The following is a 6,000-nucleotide window of genomic DNA, read 5'->3' as shown; positions in this document are numbered from 1 at the left end:
CATTTCGCCCGATTTGAGACGCGCCCTGGAGGAATTTCAGGAGGATAAACCTGAGCGTTGCCCTATGGGAAGATTGTATATTCCATACCAGTGGAGAAAGAGAGTGATGTCTGAAGTCCATTGCTCCGCATTGGCTGGTCATCCAGGTATTTTTGGTACCAGAGATTTGGTGAGTCGGTCGTTTTGGTGGCCTGCCTCATCTCGTGATGTCAGGAATTTTGTATAGTCCTGTGGGACTTGTTCTCGGTCTAAACCCTGTTCTCGTTCTAGTGGGTAGCTGATGCCCCTGCCGGTGCCCAAGAGGCCATGGACCCATATCTCAATGGATTTTATTTCTGATCTTCCTGTCTCTCAGAGAATGACTATTATCTGGGTGATTTGTGATAGATTTTCAAAGATGGTCTATCTTGTACCACTCCCAAAGTTGCAATCTTCCACTGAGTTGGTACCTTTATTTTTACAACAGGTGGTTCGGTTACACGGGACTCCTGAGAACATTGTGTCCTATAGAGGGGTCCAGTTTGTTTCCAGATTTTGGAAAGCCTTTTGTTCCAATCTGGGAATTCAGTTATCCTTCTCCTCCGCGTTTCATCCCCAGACCAATGGGCAGACTGAGAGGACAAACCAGACCTTGGAGTCTTATTTAAGATGCTTTATATCTGCTGATCAAGATGATTTGGTCTCATTTTTGCCCTTGGCCGAATTTGCACTGAACAATAGAGTTAGTTCTGCCACCTTGATGTCACCCTTTTTCTGTAATTTTGGGTTTCATCCTCGATTCTCTTCAGGGCAAGTAGAATCTTCGTCCTGCCCAGGTGTGGACACTGTGGTTGTGAGAATACAGCAGACATGGGACAAAGTGGTGGATAAATTGTCTCTCTCTCAGGAAAAGGCTCAGCGTTTTTCCAACCGGCATAGGACCATTGGTCCTCGGTTTAAAGTGGGTGTTATGGTTTGGTTGTCGTGTAAGAATATTCCTATGTATGTTGCATCTCCAAAATTTAAGCCAAGATTTATTGGACCTTATAGGATTTTGGAGATTATTAATCCTGCTTCTTTGCGATTGGCTCTTCCAGTTATGTTCAAAATCCATAACGTATTTCACAAATCACTATTGAAGAGGCTTGTTGAGCCAGTAGTTCCAGTGGCGGCACCTCCTGACCCTGTGTTGGTTAAAGGCAATAGGGAATATGAGGTAGAGAAAATATTGGATTCTCGTTTGGTTAGATGGAGACTCCAGTATTTGGTCAAATGGAAGGGTTATGGCCAGGAGGATAATTCTTGGGTCTCTGCCTCTGATATTCATGCCAATAAACTGGTTCATGCTTTTCCCCAGGCCCATCCTGATCGGCCTGGTGGCATGGATGAGTGTTCGGTGACCCCTCCTCAAGGGGGGGTACTGTTATGAGCTCATTTTCTGCTCCACCAGTTGAGAGTTCCCCTTCCGTTCTCCCTTTGGTAGTGACAGGAGGTAGTGAGGTTGGTTTAAGTGGTAGTGATCTGCCACCTGGTGAGGAAGATAATGATTGGATCTCTGGAGTATCAGACTGGATATAAGACAGCTGACGCCCTATCCGAGTGCTGGTGATTCAGTCTCTTTCTCAGGTCTAGGACTCAGCTCTGTTCCAGTCTTCTCAAGATAAGTCTGTTTTTTGCTAATGTTCTCACTTGCTCTTGTTGGTCTTTTCAGGTTTTTGTGTGGTCAGCCAGCCCGGCTGGGCTGTGCTGAATTTCCACTCTTATTTGCCAAATTGCTTTTTTTTTCGTCCCTTATAAGATTGGCCTCTTTTTGCTCTGTTTCAGAATATTTCAGAGTGCTGATATAGTGGGATAAGTCTAGTGACTTCAGGGTTAATTTTGCTGTCAGTTGTGTTGGACATTTTGTAGGGTTTTTTGGCAGACTGCAGACAGTGTCTTTCTTTTCCTGTCCTTTCTAGTTAGTCGGGCCCCATGGTTTTCTCAGCCTATTTTCCTGCCTTTGTTTGTGTTTTCCTCTTTTTTCACCGTTAATACATGTGGGGGGCTGTCTCTCCTTTGGGGTCTGCTCTGGGGCAGTTAGTTTTTCTCTTTTCCTGCTTTAGGCTTATTTAGTTCTCCGGTTGTGATGAGGCGTCTAGGAACGCTCCACGACTGCTGCTAGTTGCGTGTTAGGATCAGGGGTCTGCAGCCTGCATAGTTACCAACCTCTTTGGTTTTCTGAGACTTAGCTTGTGGTGTTTTTTATTTCCTCCTCGGCTACCCGTTTGTAACAGGAAACATCAGTTAGCTTTGCTCTGTTGCGTACGCTCCTAGCAACAGAGACCACCACCTGCGTGCATCTTCTCCTCCACCCGGATCCATCACCATAACTGGATCCTTCACCATAGTGCAGCCTTGGAGCAGAGTCCACCACCAGTTGCAGCTGTCCAGTATCAGAATTCCAAAGTTGAGTTCAGCTCCTGCCCAATAAGTCAAGCATGCTTGAGTCCAGCTCTCAGCAACCAAGTCCCGCATGCTGAGTGCAACTCTCTCCATAGTCGTCACTCCACCAAGCCATGCAAGCACTTCCTGCCGACACCATAAACTGTGACTCCACCACGTCATGCCAGCCCTTCTTGCAGACCACCTAGCTGCCACTCGTCCCCTCTGGCTGGGCTGTGCAGGACTCATGTTCAGCTCCTTCCTCCACCCAGGCTTCCTTGTGAATGACTAACACACAATCAATATCACCAACAGTGATTGAACCCACCTGGTTCCCTTTTATAGAGCCTAACACCTGATTTGTAATTGCGTGCACATTAACCCTAAAACTAAGGTGCGATACTACTCACCACCACTGGGCAACTTAGAATGAAACACCACGTGTAATAATTCTAATGGCCACCGAGGGCAATTACATTACTTTGGCACCTAGCCAAAGGAAAAAAAGTTCAACTTTGTCCATTTAAATTGTCAGATCCAGCCGGAATCATGACAGTGGCAAAGAAAAAGCCATATCTGAGACTGGCTAATAAAAGGAAAAGATTAATATGGGCAAAAGACCACAGACATTGGACAGATGAAGATTGGAAAAAAGTGTTATGGACAGGCGAATTCAAGTTTGAGGTATTTGGATCACACAGAAGAACATTTGTGAGACGCAGAACAACTAAAAAGAGGCTGGAAGAGTGCCTGACGCCATCTGTCAAGCATGGTGGAGGTAATGAGATGAGATTGTTTGGTGCTGGTAAAGTGGGAGATTTGTACAAGGTAGTAGGGATTTTGAATAAGGAAGGCTATCACTCCATTTTGCAACACCGTGCCATACCCTGTGGACAGCGCTTGATTGGAGCCAATTTCATCCTACAACAGGACAATGACCCAAAGCACACCTCCAAATTATGCAAGAACTATTTAGGGAAGAAGCAGGCAGTTGGTATTCTATCTGTAATGGAGTGGCCAGCGCAGTCACCAGATCTCAACTCCATTGAGCTGTTGTGGGAGGAGCTTGACCGTATGGTGCGCAAAAATGCCCATCAAGCAAAACCAACTTGTGGTAGGGGCTTCTGGAAGCATGGGGTAAAATTTCTCCAGATTACCTCAGCAAATTAACTGCTAGAAGGCCAAAGGTCTGCAATGCTGTAATTGCTGCAAAGGGAGCAATCTTTGATGAAAGCAAAGTTTGAAGGAAAAAATTACTTCAAATATCTTTTTTCGAACCTTGTCAATGTCTGAAATAGATTTTAAATTCATCTGGCAACTCATTTGATTAATAAAAGTATGAGTTTCCATGGAAAACACAAAATTGTCTGGGTAACCCCAAAATTTTGAACGGTAGTGTAACTTGCGTTTATTTGTGAAAAAAACGGAAATATGGTAAAAATGTCTAATATTTTGCAATTTTCAAACTCTTATTTTTAATGCTGTTAAATCAGAGAGATATGTCACACAAAATACTTAATAAATAACATTTCCCATATGTCTACTTTACATCAGCACAAGTTTGGAAACAATTTTTTTTTTTGTTAGGAGTTATAAGGTTAAAATTTGACCAGCGATTTCACATTTTCTCAACAAAATTTACAAAACCATCTTTTTAGGGACCACCTCAAATTTGAAGTCACTTTGAGGAGTCAATGTGACAGAAAATACCCAAAAGTGACACCATTCTAAAAACTGCACCTTTCAAGGTGCTCAAAACCACGTTCAAAAAGTTTATTAACCCTTCAGGTGCTTTACAAAAATTGAAGCAATATGGAAGGAAAAAATGAGCATTTAACTTTTTTCACAAAAATTTTACTTCGGACACATTTTTTTTATTTTGTCAAGGGTATCAGGAGAAAATTAACCACAATTTCTCCTGAGTACACCGATACCCCATGTGTGGAGGAAGACCACTCTTTAGGCGCACGGCAGGGTTTGGAAGGGAAGGATCGCCGTTTGAGGTTTTGAACGTAAAATTGGATGGATTCGAGAGTGGACACCATGTTGCGTTTGGAGAGCCCCTGATGTACTTAAACAGTGGAAACCCCCATAAGTGACTCCATTTTGGAAACTAGAACCCCCAAGTAACTTATCTGGCTGTGTGGTGAGCACTTTGAACCCCCAAGTGCTTCACAGAAGTTAATAACGTAGAGCCATGAAAATAAAAAATAATTTTTTCCACAAAAATGATCTTTTTGTCCCCAATTTTTTATTTTCCCAAGGGTAACAGGAAAAATTGGACCCCAAAAGTTGTTGTGCAATTTGTCCTGAGTATGCTGATACTCCATACCATATGTGGGGGAACCACTGTTTGGGTGCATGGCAGAGCTCGGAAGGGAAGGAGCATCGTTTGACTTTTTCAATGCAAAATTGGCTGGAATTGAGATCGGATGCCATGTCATGTTTGGAAAGCCCCTGATGTGCCTAAACAGTGGAAACCCCCTACAAGTGACACCATATTGGAAACTAGACCCCCCGAGGAACTTATCTAGATGTGTGTTGAGCACTTTGAACCCCCAAGTGCTTCACAGAAGTTTATAACGTAGAGCCATAAAAATAAGAAATCATATTTTTTCCACAAAAATGATCTTTTTGCCCCCAAATTTTTATTTTCCCAAGGGTAACAGAAGACATTGGATCCCAAAAGTTGTTGTGCAATTTGTCCCGAGTATGCTGATACCCCATATGTGGGGGGAACTTCTGTTTGGGCACATGGCAGAGCTTGGAAGGGAAGCAGCGCTGTTTTGGAATGCAGATTTTGATGGAATGGTTTGCAGGCGTCATGTTGTGTTTGCAGAGCCCTTGATGTGCCTAAACAGTGGAAACCCCCCACAAGTTACCCCATTTTGGAAACTAGACCCCCCAAGGAGTTTATCTAAATGTGTGGTGAGCACTTTGAACCGCCAAAGTGCTTCACAGAAGTTTATAACCTAGAGCCATGAAATTAAAAAATCATATTTTATCCACAAAATTATTTTCTTGTCCCCAAATTTTTATTTTCACAAGGGCAACAGGAGAAATAAGACCCCATCAGTTGCTGTGCAATTTGTTCTGAGTACGCTGATACCCGATATGTGGGGGGGGGGACCACTGTGATCGCCTTACTGCGATCTTTGGTGGGCAGAGTGAACAAATCCACAAAAGGTGAAGAATTGGTTTTACTTTTTACGCCATTCCTCATGCGGTATTAGTGATTAGGCGACTTTACTCTTCGGGTCGGTGCGATTACAGCGATACCAGATTTATATCCTTTTTTATGTTTAGCTTCTGTCACACACGAAAAGACGCTTTTTTTGTAAGAATTTTTTGTAAGAAGTTTTTGCATCGTCGTATTTGAGAGCTATAATTTTTCCATATTTTGGCCGACTGAGTACAGAATCATGTGAGGGCTTATTTTTTGTGGGATGAGCTGACGTTTTTATTGGTACTATTTTTGGGCACATGACATTTTTTGATTGCTTTCTATTCCGATTTTTGTTGGAGGCAGAATGAACAAAAAACAGCAATTAATGATTTTTTTTCTCTTTTCCGCATGTGGTAAAATTGATAAGGCAGCTT

Source organism: Dendrobates tinctorius, unplaced genomic scaffold (genome assembly GCF_039654945.1).
Source record: "Dendrobates tinctorius isolate UK_male_01 unplaced genomic scaffold, ASM3965494v1 ptg000382l, whole genome shotgun sequence".
Classification (NCBI taxonomy): domain Eukaryota; kingdom Metazoa; phylum Chordata; class Amphibia; order Anura; family Dendrobatidae; genus Dendrobates; species Dendrobates tinctorius.
The sequence above is the reverse complement of the archived record's forward strand: the minus strand, read 5'-3'. Positions refer to the sequence as shown.